This window comes from Bubalus kerabau, chromosome 14 (genome assembly GCF_029407905.1).
Source record: "Bubalus kerabau isolate K-KA32 ecotype Philippines breed swamp buffalo chromosome 14, PCC_UOA_SB_1v2, whole genome shotgun sequence".
NCBI classification, from domain to species: domain Eukaryota; kingdom Metazoa; phylum Chordata; class Mammalia; order Artiodactyla; family Bovidae; genus Bubalus; species Bubalus kerabau.
Window position 1 is genome coordinate 54,791,815 of NC_073637.1, and position 17,947 is coordinate 54,809,761.

The following is a 17,947-nucleotide window of genomic DNA, read 5'->3' on the forward strand; positions in this document are numbered from 1 at the left end:
AGAGTAACGTTGTCAGTGAGGAAGAAATTTTCCTGTGGCAGGGGTTCTTCTGGAAGGTCCAAAAAGTAAAATTGACATGAGACAGATTAATAGGAGAAAAACAGGAGTTCAATAACATGGGATACATCCAGGAAAACTGAGGAACTTGCCAAAACGGGCCAAACCCTTACCTTCAATACCATCTTCAACTAAAGACAGAAGAGTCTGTTGGAGGGTAATGGTTTGAAACTTCAAAGAGGAGGAAGGCAATTGTCTTGGAGATGGAAAATCAAATGTTTGGTAAACAAATGTTCACTGGCCACACAGAGACAAGGGGACGCAGACAGAAATTTTTAACAGGCTTTGCTAGGTTCCTCCCTATCTACACACCTCATTCACACTATAGTTACTTATGGTGATAGGTCCTTTCCTGGAGCTATCAGCCAGATACCTCACCACCAACCAATGAGAAGAAAGTGACACACCCTTCAGCCTTCACCCCAAATTTTGCCTTTAAAAACTTTTTGCTGAAAACCACTAGGAAGTGTGGGTCTTTTTGAACACAAGCCACCTTTTCCTTGCCTGGTCCTGGCAATAATAAATTTTTCTCTGCTCCAAAGCCTGTATTCAGTTTGTTTGGTCTCACTGTGGATTTGGCGCATGAACAAGTGTTCAACAGCAATTTAATGACTAATCTAGTTATAAACTTGGAATCTTAGGACTTCCCCAGCACTCCTAGAACACTTTTCAAACAACTCCTTCTTAATTCTTCAATATCCTTAAGATAGTTTGGTACTGTATTAAAGCTCACAATCTCGAATTTTGATTAGTCCCTTAACTACCAAGCCTTCCATAGATGATTTGAAACCTATCTTTGAAACATGAAGTACGTAGTACTTAATTCTCTTTGATCTTTGAGGCTATAGCCCAAAATTGAGGGAGAACAAGTTTGATTTTAACATTGCTTTATATCAAATAAACTTTGGAACTATGGAGGAAGCTGAACATATTTAAATAAACCTTTCAGTTGATGTCAGAAGATCATTTGGCTTCACTCTACCTCTATTAAAGTTGTGAATCCTTGGTCAAGTCACTTAGAGTATTTTGACCCCCTGTTTATGCATTTGTCAATTAGGAATTGTTGTGAGTGTTAATAAAATAATATATGATAGGAGTCTATATCAATAGAATACTTTAAAAATACATAATATTATCTTGAAGAGAATAATAATTATTTACATTACAGAATTATCAAGAGATCAAAATCTGATTATATATAAATGCTTAGATAGTCTTAAGTGGTACACAAATTTAAGCTTTTTTTTTTAATTAAATTTAAGTTTTTAATATGAAAAAGTATCAGCTATCAGTTCACTAAGCTATTATTTTTAAAAATTGCTGTTGTATAATAATTCTTTAGTTTTAGATAACCTATACCCAATATCAGTTTGAGACTCTGACTTTATATGTATATTTTATAGAGATCAGAATAAAAAATAAAATTTTACAAATCCTTTTATGTTCTGCATAATAGAGAGTATTTACTTTTTATATTGAAAAGGGATAACCAGTCAGCTACTCATTCAACTTATACAAATAATAACATTTTCATTACTCTGATATGACAACATTTTAAACTATTCTGAATCATGTTAGGTATAAAATAATGTTACCTCAGTATTTCTCTTCTGCCCCATATTTTTACATGGATACAGTACAAACATTTTATACTTTTCTAACCTACTATTTATTATCTAGTAATTTCATTTTCAAAGGTCATTCTTCTTATGTGACAGACAACACACAATATAAAACAATATAAAGATACTAGATAAAGGCTGCTGCATGTCAAAGCTTCACATGCACCATTTGAAAATACAGACTTGTTTTTACTGTCATACAGAAGTTTTGAAATGTTCTGCATTCTAAATTACTTCCAGTAAGTTATTAAAATGGTAGTGTAACAAAAACTAAGAGAAACTATGCTTTTACTTGAGATGTGAGTAGAGATTAATTAGTTATAAGACTCTAGAGTAATATTGAAACCACCATACTTCAGGCATAGAAAAAAATATATCCCCCACTGTAGTAAAAAACATCTATATGTGGTTTATAATGTTTCTAAATATTTTTAAAAGCTATAGCTGAATAGTTACATAGAGTTTTTTTTTTTTTTTTTTTTAAATCTTTTAAGTAAACCTAAGTAATGGTTTTGGAGTCTAGAGATGGGCCTGAAATATTGAAAGTGCCAAGAATATTAGGTAAACTACTCAAGGCCACTTAGCTAATAAGAAGTGAAGACAGAATTTAAACTTTGGTCTTTTGACTGTGTGTCCATGATCTTTCAATTTCTACATTTTTCAGTTAAAAAAAAACAAACAAACCTGAATTCCCACTGTAAATCATAGCCTAGATTTAAGTAGAAGACATCTATATTCTCTTTACTTTCCTTGATTAAAATAAATCACCATTATTTTATGAAGAACAGGTAAAAGTATTATCTCATAATTATGCAGGCTTGTCATGTGCTGAGTTCCTCATATGCATTATCTCAAGTCAGTCCTCACAGGAGAGTTAGGGAGTATATACTACTATTTTCCACATTTTATGAATGATGAAACCAAGGATCATGTGGAGACTTTTGCTGCAGAAGGAATCTGGATTTTATGTTAAGTTGGATGAGAAGCCTTTGAAGGTTTGATCAAGGTAATGACATAATCTATTTTAAGTTCAAAAGGTGTCACTTGGGTGAACTGACCTAGAGAAAACTGTGGTGACCTAGAGTCACCACAGTGAGACTAGATAGGAGAGGATGGCTGAGGTCCCAGTTGGAGATGATTTGTACTGAAGGTAAGAATCAAATTCAGGATATATTTCAAAGCCAGTTACATCAGAATTTGCTCATGGTTTGACAAAGGGGTACAAAATAAATAAGATTTAATGTTACAAGATTTTGTGTCCCAGTAATCAGATAAATGGAGATGCCAAGAGGATAAATACTGATAAGAAAGTTTGAGGGAAAATACGAGAGATTAGTTATAGACATATTGATATTCACATAAGTATCTAATAAAGCTGAACATTTCTTTTATGCTAAACACTCCGCTATGCAGGCTGTTTGCAAAAGAGAATCTTTTTTTAAAAATTTAAAAAATGTTTTGCTTACTGATAGTCAAAAATTGTGTTCCTTATAAGACACTATTCTACTATTACTTTTATTTTTTAGTATTATAAGAGAAATAGGAAATTATGCTAGGGGATGATTGAATTTATGATATAATGTGTCTTTATTAACAAAATAAAACAACGTAGATAACTTATGCTCTCACTTGCAAAACACTAAAAATCCTTATAGTTTAAAAACTGCAGAAAATAAGAAGTATCTAAAGTTCATTCATTTGTTCTTACATTAAGGAAACAATTGCCTAAACTTGTATTTCTCAAGATAATCTCTTAGGGAAGTAAGATCCAAGAGAATTACATTTTACTGTGCAAAAAATGAAATGAAAAACTGTGGCATTTTTATTCCACTGAGTGCATGTTGCTTTCCAAGGGAAAAAGTCCAGAATTTATCTATCAATAAAAATTTAAAGTTGAAATACTTTAATCAAACAATAGGAAAATGGTTTAAAAGATATTTGCATAATTGATCTTTCTCAAGTGTAATTCAAAGAATAAGCCTTAAAACCAGCTCTCTTCTATATATTTAACAGTGAACTCTTATCTGGAATTATCTTAAAGAATTTGTGATTGATAGGTACAAGAAATTTACCAAAGCAATGTTTAAAATTTTTTGAATTTGGAAAGATTTTTCCATATTATAGATTGCTATGCAAGTAATAATATTTATTTTGCAGGAATGTATCTAATGTATCGTGGAAAGACAAATGTTAAACATATGTATGATGAAAATAGTAAAAGGCAAGCTATTTAATTTCATAGAGTTTTACTTTTCAAAAGTAAGTATACAAAGATTTGTCCAAGGATATACATCAAAATATTTTATACATAGTCTCTGGGCATATGGATTTAAAGCAAATGGGATTTGTGGAGTTTTCTGCACCTTAAAATATTTCTATATTATAAATCAATTTTACAAAAAAGAAGTTATCACTGGATATGTAATATCATCATGATGATGTAATAGAAAGAAAATTAAACTTGAGGTCAAGTTTAATTGACCTGGAGTGGCAACCCACTCCAGTATTCTTGCCTGGAAAATCCCATGGACGGAGGAGCCTGGTAGGCTGCAGTCCATGGGGTCACTTAGAGTACACGACAGAGCGACTTCACTTTCACTTTTCACTTTCATGCATTGGAAAAGCAAATGGCAACCCACTACTCCAGTATTCTTGCCTGGAGAATCCCAGGGATGGGGGAGCCTGGTGGGCTGCCATCTATGGGGTCGCACAGAGTCAGATACGACAGAAGCGACTTAGCAGCAGCAGCAGCAGCAAAGATTTAGGCTTTATCCCAGCTCCAAAACTATAATCAGTCTATCTGAACCTTAATTCACTCATTGTTAGTAGTGTATGTTATATAAATCTATACCAAAATGAAAGACACATATAGAACACCCTATTAAGAAATATTTTTCTTTCCAGCCTTCTAACAGTGTTTGAAGTAAATGTTTACATTTGTTTTTTCCTAAAGTGGAAACTAAATTGTATCAAGATTCATGACTTTGTTTACCTGTATATTTGAACTCAAGTTGGTGTGTGGCTCAGAGGTTAAAGCGTCTGCACGCAATGCGGGAGGCCTGGGTTCGATCCCTCGGTCAGGAAGATTCCCCTGGAGAAGGAAATGGCAACGCACTCCAGTATTCTTGCCTGGAGAATCCTATGGATGGAGGAACCTGGTGGGCTACAGTCCACGGGGTCGCAAAGAGTTGGACACAACTGAGCGACTTCACTTTTTAGTGTGACTTCAGAGCCTCTGGGCTTTACTCTGCAGTTGTTATAGTTGTTCAGTCACCTAGTTGTGTTCAACTCTTTGCAACCCCAGAGACTGCAGCATGCCAGGCTTCTCTGTTCCTCACCATCTCCTGAAGTTAGGCCAACTTCATGTCTTTATATCAGTGATGCCATCCAGCTATTTCATTCTCTGCAGTTAGAAAAGGCAAAATGTAGTAAAACTATAGCTGTGCTCATTCTAGATGAATAGAAGTAAAGAATGAGTTAGAAGAATGCTGCTGCTGCAGCTAAGTCGCTTCAGTTTTACCCCACTCTGTGCAACCCCATAGACGGCAGCCCACCGGGTTCCCCTGTCCCTGAGATTCTCCAGGCAAGAACACTGGAGTGGGTTACCATTTCCTTCTCCAATGCATGAAAGTGAAAAGTGAAAGTGAGTCACTCAGTCTAGTCTGACTCTTAGCGACCCCATGGACTGCAGCCTACCAGGCTCCTCCGTCCATGGGATTTTCCAGGCAAGAGTACTGGAGTGGGGTGCCAGTGCCTTCTCCGGAGTTAGAAGAATAGGCATAGGTAAAAAGATTTAAAACAACCAAAGGAACAGAATAAAAGCCTAGATATTGGTCAAAAAATTACATTGCAAGGATTTTTGACTCATTGTCATGGTAGATAATCTAAGATAGTATAGTCAGTTGAAAGATGAAGATAACCTAATAGAGTTAACAAAAAAATAATTAAAATATGTAGGTATAATTTTTTTTTAATTTATGGGCTTAGTTGCATTCATCATTGTAACTAATTTACTTAGATTCTAAATTAATATGGTGCAAGTGGCTTAAGCCAGAATTAGACAAGAAGTTCCTTCCATAATTCTCTATTCATCCCTACCCTTACCTCAAAGATTTTGTACTAATTCTTACCTTAGCTTGGACTCTCTTCATCCAGCAGAGTTCCCTCATTTTTTTCATGGTTTTCCAAATTGTGAAAAATTTTTCTTAAACTAAATTAAGACTGAGAATATTTATAAAAGCAATATATCTTAAAATATTATACTTAGTAAATCACACACATGAAAAACAATTTGCTTGTAGGAGAAGTAATAAAATATATGTCTAGGATTTGAAAAGTAATAAAATATATGTCAAACTATATTAAAAATGAAAACCTCAGGAAATTAAATATGGGACAATCCACTGTAATGAGTAGTTAAGCCTTTCTAACAAATCTGAGGAGCTATGAATCTGAAAATTATATATTCTTTTTCTCTGTACTCACTTTTAACCTCATGGGAGGGCCTCACCTCACATTCACTGATTAAAGGACATGCAGTAAAACATCTCCTTGGTGTAGCCTATGAAACAGAATGAGTAATGCTCTTTTAAATTAGTGATAGGTGAATCACAAAGCTTTGGGAGGTTGAGTTCCTTTTCCTCATCCAAACTTTCTTTGATGAAGAAATAAGGCTAGAAAACATGTAAGGATGCATTATCTCATGAGAGATCTAGTACTTTTCCTTCAGCCTCTAGCTTTAAAATGTTTAAAAATATGAAAAAAAAAATTCACTCCTGTAGATCTAATCACTATGCTTTCTTCTTAAAATGAACTGGAAAAATAGAAACTTAAAAAATCGTTTATTTTCTCCTCTTACAAAGTGCCTATTCTTCATATTTTTAAGATGTTTAGTAAAAAAGACAATCATATTCTAACTTTGGTTAGGATGATGACAATAGCATCAAATTCTCTGCTAAATAAGCACTGAATAGATGGACGAAGAATAAAATTAGAAAAGGCATAAGGAAGGAAGGAAAGAAAGTTCTTTTACTATTACATGCTTTTTTTGAAGATAAGACTTTGAATATAGTGATTAGAATAAGAATATAGCAGTGTAATCATTGACAATTGATGATTCTGATCTCAAAGTTGGCAAAAACTCTTGGCTATTTCCTTCATATTTTTCGTGAGGTTATGCTCCATCAATAGTCTCCTATTTGGTTTCCCTGTGACTAATGAACTGCATCCATACTCACTACTACTTGTTTCAGTTATCAATCTCCTGCCGAGGGTGTCTCTGCCTACTCTTGGAGAAACATGACTCTTCCCATGTCCAAGTTCTAACTATATAGAGATTTAAAAAGAAAAAAAAAAAAAAACTGTCCTTGTATAATATAAATCTTTGTATAATTTTATCAATTTATGCACAAAACATTCAGATAATAATTTGAGAGTTTTTTTTTTTAATTTGTTTTCATCAAACATTTGGTGTCAGACTATAAAATTTGTAAATCATGTGACAAGGGAAACATCACAAATAAGACAACGTTGTAAAAAGTTTGCAAACAGCAGACTATTTAAGTAACACTTGGCCATGAAGTTTTGATACAATGTGAATAGAGGAAAGCAAGTTTTATGATGTTAAAGACACTTCTTCCTATCTGGAATGCCTTGGGGAGAAAAATAGCATATTATTTAAAAGATTAACTCTGTACCAAATTCCTTTCTTATATTTCTTAGATATTTATTTTCTGTATAGTTATAGACCAAACACAAACCCCATTTAACTCGAATCCTCTTATTCTTAAGATCTGAAGTGTATTAGACCTTCTAAGAAGGCCCAGTAATTCTATAGTTATGTATATGGACATAATGATTCCTTTGCATATTCATTTTTCACTTCCTAAGTATAACTGTCAAATAAAATGAAGACTTCTTTATTAGAACCCCTCATAATAGACCAAGCCCATATACAATTTTGTTGGAGTAATAGTTTACTTTTTTAAATTTCTTCAAATGCACAACTCTACAAGACTGCAATTATCTTAACCTCAACTATCATGAATTAATAATTTTATATCTCAAAATATTTTAAAGATTAGCTTGAAAAGATTATAGATAGATTAGTGTCCAGAACTCAAAATTTCACATTTTCCTCTCCTTTTCCCAATTCAATTTGTACTTAGTTATTCACTACATTCACTTATGATTTCATGACAGGGATGAATTGTGGCAAAGTTTAAAGCACTTTTTTTCCTCAAGGTGAAAACACATGAAGGAAGATGTGTATTAAGAATAGTATACCTGTGGCAGATTCATTTCAATATTTGGCAAAACCAATAGAATACTGTAAAGTTTAAAAATAAATAGAATTAAAAAAAAAAGAATAGTAAGGTAAATGGGATTGTTTCCTTAATATCTCTTTCTGTTCTCTCATTGTTAGTGTATAGGAATGCAAGGGATTTGTGTGTGTTAATTTTATATCCTGAAACTTAACTATGTTCATTGATTAGCTCTAGTAATTTTCTGATGGTGTCTTCAGGGTTTTCTATATAGAGGATCATGTCATCTGCAAACAGAGTTTTACTTCTTCTTTTCCAATCTGGATTCCTTTTATTTCTTTTTCTTCTCTGATTGCTGTGGCTAAAACTTCCAAAATTATGTTGAATAGTAGTGGTGAGAGTGGGCACCCTTGTCTTGGTCCTGACTTTAGGGGAAATGCTTTCAGTTTTTCACCATTGAGGATAATGTTTGCTGTGGCTTTATCATATATGGTTTTTATTAGTTTGAGGTATATTCCTTCTATGCCTGTTTTCTGGAGCGTTTTTTTTTTTTTTTTATCAGAAATGGATGTTGAATTTTGTCAAAGGCTTTCTCTGCATCTATTGAGATAATCATATGGTTTTTATCTTTCAATTTGTTAATGTCATGTATCACATTGAGTGATTTGCAAATATTGAAGAATCCTTGCATCCCTGGATAAAGCCCACTTGGTCATGATGCATGATCTTTTGAATATATTGTTGGATTCTGTTTACTAGAATTTTGTTGAGGATTTTTGCATATGTTCATCAGTGATATTGACCTATAGTTTTCTTTTTTTGTGTCATCTTTGTCTGGTTTTGGTGTTAGGGTGATGGTGGCTTCATAGAATGAGTTTGAAAGTTTACCTTCCTCTGCAAGTTTCTGGAAGGTAGGCTAGGTGTTAGCCTTCCTCTGAATTTTTGGTAGAATTCATCTAGTCCTGGGCTTTTGTTTGTTGGAAGATTTTTGATTACAGTTTCAATTTCCATGCTTGTGATGGGTCTGTTAAGATTTTCTATTTTTTCCTGGTTCAGTTTTGGAAAGCTATCAGTCCAGTTCAGTTGCTCAGTTGCATCCGACTCTTTGCAACCCCATGAGCTGCAGCACGCCAGGCTTCCCTGTCCAACACCAACTCCCAGAGCCCACCCAAACTCATGTCCATTGAGTCGGTGATGCCATCCAACCATCTCATCTTCTGTCATCCCCTTCTCCTCCTGCCCTCAATTTTACCCAGCATCAGGGTCTTTTCAAATGAATCAGCTCTTCACATCAGGTGGCCAAAGTATTGGAGTTTCAACTTCAACATCAGACCTTCCAATGAACACCCAGGACTGATCTCCTTTAGGATGGACTGGTTGGATCTCCTTGCAGTCCAAGGGACTCTCAAGAATTTTCTCCAACACTACAGTTCAAAAGCATCAATTCTTTGGCACTCAACTTTCTTTATAGTCCAATTCTCACATCCATACATGACCATTGGAAAAACCATAGTCTTGACTAGATGGGCCTTTGTCAGCAAAGTATTGTCTTTGCTTTTTAATGTGCTGTCTAGGTTATACTTTTCTAAGAATTTATCCATTTCTTCCAAGCTGTCCATTTCACTGTCGTATAGTTGCTGATAGTAATCTCTTATGATCCTTTGTAATTCTGTGTTGTCTGTTGTGTTTTCTCCATTTTCATTTTGTTGATTTGATTCTTCTCTCTTTTCTTGATGAGTCTGACTAATGGTTTGTCTATTTTATTTATCTTCTCAAAGAACCAGCTTTTAGTTTTATTTTTGCTATATTCTCTTTTGTTTCTTTTTCATTTATCCCATTCACTATTGCAACAAAAATAATGAAATACTTAGAAATAAATCTACCTAAAGAAACAAAAGACCTATATATACAAAACTGTAACACACTGATGAAAGAAATCAAAGATGACACAAATAGATGGAGAAATATGTCATGTTCATGGATTGGAAGAATTAATATAGTGAAAATGAGTATACTACCCAAAGCAATCTATAGATTCAATGCAATCCTTATCAAGTTACCAGTGGAATTTTTCATGGAACTAGAATAAACAATTTCCCAATTTGTATGGAAATACAACAAACCTTGAATAGTCAAAGCAATCTTGAGAAAGAAGAATGGAACTGGAGGAATCAACCTGCCTGACTTGACTTTACTACAAAGCCACAGTCATCAAGACAGTATGGTACTGGCACAAAGACAGACATATAGATCAATAGAACAAAATAGAAAGCCCAGAGATAAATCCATGCATCTATGGACACCTGATCTTTGACAAAGGAGGCAAGAATATACAACGGAGAAGACAATCTCTTTAACAACTGGTGCTGGGAAAACTGGTCAACCACTTGTGAAAAAATGAAACTAGGACACTTTATAACACTGTACAGAAAAATCAACTCAAAATGGATTAAAGATCTAAGTGTAAGACCAGAAACCATAAAACTCCTAGAGGAAAACATAAACAAAACACTCTCTGACATAAATCACAGCAGGATCCTCTATGACCCACCTCCCAGAATAATGGAAATAAAAGCAAAAATAAACAAATGGGACATAATTAAACTTAAAAGCTTTTGCACAATAAAGGAAACTATAAGCAAGGTGAAAAGATAGACTTCAGAATGGGAGAAAATAATAGCAAATGAAGCAACTGAAAAATAATTAATCTCAAAAATATACAAGCAGCTCATGCAGCTCAATACCAGAAAAATAAATGACCCAATCAAAAAATGGGCCAAAGAACTGATCAGATATTTCACTGAAGAAGACACACTGATGGCTAACAAACACATGAAAAGATGCTCAACATGACTCAGTATCAGAGAAATGAAAATCAAAACCACAATGAGGTACGATCTCACTCCAGTCAGAATAGCTGCTATCAAAAAGTGTACAAACAATAAATGCTGAAGAGGGTGTGGAGAAAAGAGAACCCTCTTACACTGTTGATGGGAATGCAAAGCTAGTACAGCCACTATGGAGAACAGCATGGAGATTCCTTAAAAAACTGGAAATAGAACTGCCATATGACCCAGCAACCCCATGGTTGGGCATACACACTGAGGAAATCAGAATTGAAAGAGATATGTGTACCCCAGTGTTCATCACAGCACTGTTTACAATAGCTTGGACATGGAAGCAACATAGATGTCCATCAGCACATGAATGGATAAGAAAGCAGTGGTACATATACAGAATAAAATATTACTCACCTATTAAAAAGAACACATTTGAATCTGTTCTAATGAGGTGGATGAAACTGGAGCCTATAGAAAGGTTGTTATTGAATCACGCAAGGACACCGGGATTCTTGGCCCCTGGAGGAGAAGAATTCAATCCAGGGCCAGAGACAAAGCTTAATCACTCAGAGCTTTTGTGTAATAAAGTTTTATTAAAGTATAAAGGAGATAGAGAAAGCTTCTGACATAGGCATCAGAAGGGGGCAGAAAGAGTACCCCCCTGCTAGTCTTCAGCTGGATGTTATATAGTCACTAGCAGTCTGAATGAAAGAAAGGAATGTCTTAAAACTCAGAATGGCACCAGGCCCCTCATCCATAAGATGCATTTTGGGATAATCTTGGCACCAAATGGTTTATCCTGGGCCATAAAATGATTAACTTGAATCTTGAAGAAGAGCAGACCACCATAAAAATAGTTTAATTTACATAAATTAGGGGAACAACATCTGAGTATAACATACTGGTTTGTCAAATAGGTTCTGAGCCAAGAGGTGGAACCAACTTGAAGACAGAGTTTGGGGGTAAATGCATAGTACATTAGTATATGCTATGCTAAGTCACTTCAGTCATGTCCGACTCTGTGCGACCCCATGGATTGCAGCCTACCAGGCTCCTCTGTCCATGGGATTTTCCAAGCAAGAGTACTGGAGTGGGGTGCCATTGCCTTCTCCGTACATTAGCATAGCTTAAGACAAACATTTCCATAAGAAAAAGGCATTGGTTATCTCTAGGTTTGAGAATACTTAACTTCAGGTGAAACCAGTTGTCATTATGGCAACACAGTATTTTAAGAGAAACCTCCTTTTAAAGTTGTATAGAGAAGGAAAAAAATATCGCTAGTTTGTTTCCTCCTGGCGCTTAAGAGAGATAAAAATGTCTGACATTTGCAGGCTATTTCCTCCATTTGGAGACCCCTGGCTTTCCTACCTGTTACCCTCTCACTATTATACAGAGTGAAGTAAGTCAGAAAGAAAAACACCAATACAGTATACTAACACGTATATATGGAGTTTAGAAAGATGGTAATGATGAACCTATATGTGAGACAGCAAAAGAAGCACAGATATAAAGAACAACATTTTGGACTCTGTGGGAGAAGGCAAGGGTGGGATGATTTCAGAGAATAACATTGAAATATGTATATGACCATATGTGAGAGATCACCAGTCCAAGTTCGATGCATGAAACAGGACACTCAAAGCTGGTGCACTGGGACAACCCTGAGGGATGGAATGGGGAGGGAGGTGGGAGGGGGGTTCAGGACAGGGGAAACATGTACACCCATGGCTGATTCATGTCAATCTGTGGCCAAAACCACTACAATATTGTAAAGTAATTAGCCTCCAATTTTAAAAAAAAAAAGAATAGTAAGGGACTTCCCTGGTGGTGCAGTGTCTAACACTTTGTGCTTCTACTGCAGGTGGTGCAGGTTCAATCCCTAGTCAGGGAACTAAGATCCTGTATGCCACATGGCACGGCAGAAGAAAAAAAAAAAAAAACAGTGAGAGATTAACCTAGGCTGAAAGACAGAGAGAAGGTCGGCTGGCTCAGGGGTGCAGAAGGCACTTGATGGCACTAGTAGCCTGTTTTCTAGTAAGAAAAATTCTTATAGTTTATAAAAATATTCCTACATCAATTAATTAGATGTCAAGGAAATAGAAGAAACACAGAACACTTGAAAGGGTGATATGATAGAGTTAATATAAACCTCAAAACCATTTTTGACTTAAAGATTGACTGGAGACCATATTAGAACCCTGCCATCCCTTCACTGCCATTTCCCAGCAATGCTTACATTTTTGGCATGACTCCAAAAGTGAGTGGCTAGGAATGTCCAGAAACTACTTATAATTACTTGTTGTGGTTTTAAAATTATTATTCTGTGCAACCAGAAAAATACAAGCTCAGAAGTATTCATGTTGTGTTACATACACATGAAAAATCCCATCTGTTTACAAGTGCTTTTAAAATGAGTATCATGCCCCTTGCATTTGTTTAATAGGCTGGTTCAGATTGTGGATTATGAGGCATGCTGGAAATGCTAACGCTGAAATTCTGTGTTGTTTACAAAAGTGATGGTGATAGACTGTCTCAGAATAATAGTGCAGTGAAATTTGTTTCTTCCAAAATCTAAATAAAGAATAAAAGACAGTTTCCCTGACTTCAGTAAAAATTATATATGTGTCATATGCTCTCTAAGTTCTCAATACCTGCTTTTTACAGCATATGATTAAATGACTAAAGTGTAATCTATTGCATGATATCTCCTACCACAACAAAAGCAAACTCGCAAGAACACCACTGTAGCTGCTACACCTGGTAGCTTCTCAATCAAAGATTTTAGAATAAATGAATGATTGAAACTGAGTTTCAGAGAAGTTATTTTCCAAAAACAGATGACTATCACATGACAGAGTCAAGGTGCAGTGCTCATGTTTGCATGTTACTACCTTTGATTACCTTAAGAAGGAAGAACAATAATTGATGTTAAGCTCATCTGCTGGCTCTAGAAGTAGAAGGCTTTTTTTGTTCACAGTGATAAGTTCTAGACTTCAATATAGGTAAAGACTCCTCAACAATAAATAAATGTATCTTTATAAATGGCTTGTGTTACATTCCCTGTATATAGATCTCGTACATTAAAAAAAAAAAAATGGAATGCTTTTCCCTCTTCACAGAGACCTCTATATAAGTACAAAGCAATTATTTCAAAATTTGAAATAGCTCTGACTGTTTAGAAGCAGTCAGTAAAATAAAAAGAACTTTAAAGTATTTAATCTGAAATTTAAGAGATCTTTTATTCCTTTAAACCTATCTTTCTTAACTCCAAAACTACAGTAATTTTGAAAAAAGACTTATTACATGAAGCATGGTACATAACATAGAATATGGGATGTAATAAGAAGCAAATGTGTTTGAAAATATATATGTGATAAATAATCATGTTAAATAGAAATATACAAATCAACTGAACAATGTATTAACTATTGCCATATTTCCCATGAAATAAAAAAATTTCTTAAAACATTAAGTAAAAACCTTGAATATTATATAAACTATTCAGTGACCTAGAAATAATTGTTTTACTCTTATATCTTACTCAGGCAATCTGAATTTTAATACATATCATTAAACTGATATATAATAGCCCTCAATAATAGCAAATAAATATTATTTATGGCCTATTCAGGTGTCACTGGGCTTCCCTGTGGCTTGAGCTAGTAAAGAATCCGCCTGCAATGCAGGAGACCTGGGTTCGAGTCCTGGGTTGGGAAGATCCCCTGGAGAAGGGAAAGGCTACCTACTTTAGTATTCTGGCCTGGAGAATTCCATGGACAGTATAGTCCATGGGGTTGCAAAGAACCTGACACGACTGAGCGACTTTGACTCACAGGTGGCACTAGTGGTAAAAAACCTGCCTGCCAATGCAGGAGACTTAAAAGACACAGTTTGAATTCCTGGGTCAGGAAGATCTCCTGGTGGAAGGCATGGCAACCCACTTCAGTATTCTTTCCTGCAGAATCCCACAGACAGTCTGTAGCTTGGCAGGCTATAGTCCATTGGGTTGCAAAGAGTCAGATATGACTGAAGTGAATTAGCACACATGCATATATTATTTATATTTATGGAAAATTCTTTTTGATTATAAGTATTTGACTCATAAGAATTGTTAATTTATAAGAAGGTAGTAACATATAATTTGTAAAGAAGTAATATATCTAATAGAGAAGGCAATGGCATCCCACTCCAGTACTCTTGCCTGGAAAATCCCATGGATGGAGGAGCCTGGAAGGCTGCAGTCCATGGGGTGGTTGAGGGTCAGACACAACTGAGTGACTTCACTTTCACTTTTCACTTTCATGCATTGGAGAAGGAAATGGCAACCCACTCCAGTGTTCCTGCCTGGAGAATCCCAGGGACGGGGAAGCCTGGTGGGCTGCTGTCTATGGGGTTGCACAGAGTCGAACACGACTGAAGTGACTTAGCAATATATCTAATTAGTACTTTGTTTATTACTTATGATGGTTAGGACATTAGCATTTTCAGTTTGACTCCAAAATAACCAATTCCTCCATTTGCGTGGTCTGTATTTCTCAACTCCCATAGTAAATATTAAAAAATAGTAAAAAAAAAAAAAAAAATGGAGCCACAGCGATATTCCTAAGTGGTCATTCACAGTGAGCAAAAGATGACATTACCATACAATGTGCTGTAAAGAATATAATTCTTCGATTATTTAGATACTTTGTTTTTATTATGTGTTGTTTTAAATGAATGATCAGCAAAAGTTGTCCTTGATTATGTTATTTGGATGAGTCTGGTGTTCTGTCTCCTAGATAAGCAATCTTCTGCTGTATGTGATTCAATAATGCATGCATTTCTTATTCTCTCTAGGCCCAAGAAGGCAAGGTTTGAATACAAGGGGCAGTTGGAGATAAATAAATGAAACAACATTATGACGGAGCTGACTTTGATAATTATGGGATCTGACTATGTCCCAGTTGGGAAAATGTTTCTTTCCCTCTTTACAATTTGTACTGTGCTGTCTTAGATAAATTGAATCATTTTCCATGTGTGTGTGCGTGTGTGTGTGTGACTGTGGGTGAGTGAGCACGCTTGTGCTTATGTATGTGTGTTGTAAGCTACAGCTACCTAAGGCCAAGCGGGTGAATATGGAGGTGTATCTGGTGGGAAGACTTCCAAGTGGTCACTTCATGCCCCATGCATATTTCTGATGAAGCCTTCTGTTTGTTATTTCAGGAATATTAATTCTGACTTTGAGAAATATATGTAAGGAAGAGGGAATGAATCTTGTGATAATAAATCCTGTGTGTCCAGAAGTATGGTTTGAAACAGTTATATTGTTGTATATGATGAAATTAAGTCTAGATAAAAAATTAAAAAAATAAAAGCCAAGGACATTGATGAAAGGAAACCCTTTTGAAGGAGTTTATCTAAGGCTTTCATAGAGAGCTTGGAAATGATCAAATTTACATATACCTTCACTTTTCTAATCTGACATTCATAATTACTCAAGCCCATCAATAAGAACTACCATAATGTTACCCCTAAACCTCTACAAGATAGCTTCCATTTATCCATTTGGATCTAGTCTTATTCTCTCTGCCCCAATTCACCGTGTTCTAGGTCCCCATGGATCTGCCTCATGGAGGCTAAATCAAGACATTCCCTTTGTCCTCTTCTCTCAGGCTTGATTTGCTGCTGCGGAAGGGCAGAAGAGAATGGTAAGACAGGGAATAATAAGTTAAAGTATTCAGTAGTTTCTTTTTCACCCAAATTGCCTTCAGTTCAGTTCAGTTGCTTAGTCGTGTCCGACTCTTTGAGACCCCATGAATCACAGCACGGCAGGCCTCCCTGTCCATCACCATTTCCCAGAGTTCACTCAGACTCACATCCATCGAGCCAGTGATGACATCCAGCCATACCATATTCTGTCGTCCCCTTCTCCTCCTGCCCCAATCCCTCCCAGCATCAGAGTCTTTTCCGATGAGTCAACTCTTTGCATGAGGTGGTCAAAGTACTAGAGTTTCAGCTTTAGCATCATTCCTTCCAAAGAAATCCCAGGGCTGATCTCCTTCAGAATGGACTGGTTGGATCTCCTTGCAGTCCAAGGGACTCTCAAGAGTCTTCTCCAACACCACAGTTCAAAACCATCAATTCTTAGGCGCTCAACTTTCTTCACAATCCAACTCTCACATCCATACCTGACCACTGGAAAAACCATAGCCTTGACTAGCCGGACCTTTGTTAGCAAAGTCATGTCTCTGCTTTTGAATATGCTATCTAGGTTGGTCATAACTTTCCTTCCAAGGAGTAAGTGTCTTTTAATTTCATGGCTGCAGTCACCATCTGCAGTGATTTTGGAGCCCCAAAAAATAAAGTCTGACACTGTTTCCCCATCGATTAGCCATGAAGTGATGGGACCAGATGCCATGATCTTTGTCTTCCGAATATTGAGCTTTAAGCCAACTTTTTCACTCTCCACTTTCACTTTCATCAAGAGGCTTTTTAGTTCCTCTTCACTTTCTGCCATAAGGGAGGTGTCATCTGCATATCTGAGGTTATTGATATTTCTCCTGGCAATCTTGATTCCAGCTTGTGCTTCTTCCAGCCCAGTGTTTCTCATGATGTACTCTGCATATAAGTTAAATAAGCAGGGTGACAATATACAGCCTTGACGTACTCCTTTTCCTATTTGGAACCAGTCTGTTGTTCCATGTCCAGTTCTAACAGTTGCTTCCTGACCTGCATACAAATTTATCAAGAGGCAGGTCAGGTGGTCTGGTATTCCCTTCTCTTTCAGAATTCTCCACAGTTTATTGTGATCCACACAGTCAAAGGCTTTGGCATAGTCAATAAAGCAGAAATAGATGTTTTTCTAGAACTCTCTTGCTTTTTCGATGATCCAGCGGATGTTGGCAATTTGATCTCTCGTTCCTCTGCCTTTTCTAAAACCAGGTTGAACATCTGGAAGTTCACGGTTCTCGTATTACTGAAGCCAGGCTTGGAGAATTTTGAGCATTACTTTACTAGCGTGTGAGATGAGTGCAATTGTGTGGTAGTTTGAGCATTCTTTGGCATTGCCTTTTTTGGGATTGGAATGAAAACTGACCTTCTCCAGTCCTATGGCCACTGCTGAGTTTTCCAAATATGCTGGCATATTGAGTGCAGCACTTTCACAGCATCATCTTTCAGGATTTAG

General features: G+C 35.9%; 1 long non-coding RNA gene across 1 annotated transcript in view; it reads left to right on the forward strand.

Moving 5' to 3' along the window:
- The first annotated feature begins 2,739 nt into the window (after positions 1-2,739).
- The window catches only part of LOC129627301 (uncharacterized), a 33,089-nt gene continuing 17,881 nt past the window's right edge, over positions 2,740-17,947 (forward strand). The window contains exon 1 of the long non-coding RNA XR_008702532.1: positions 2,740-2,829. This is a non-coding gene — a long non-coding RNA (uncharacterized LOC129627301). The remainder of the gene's footprint in view (positions 2,830-17,947) is intronic.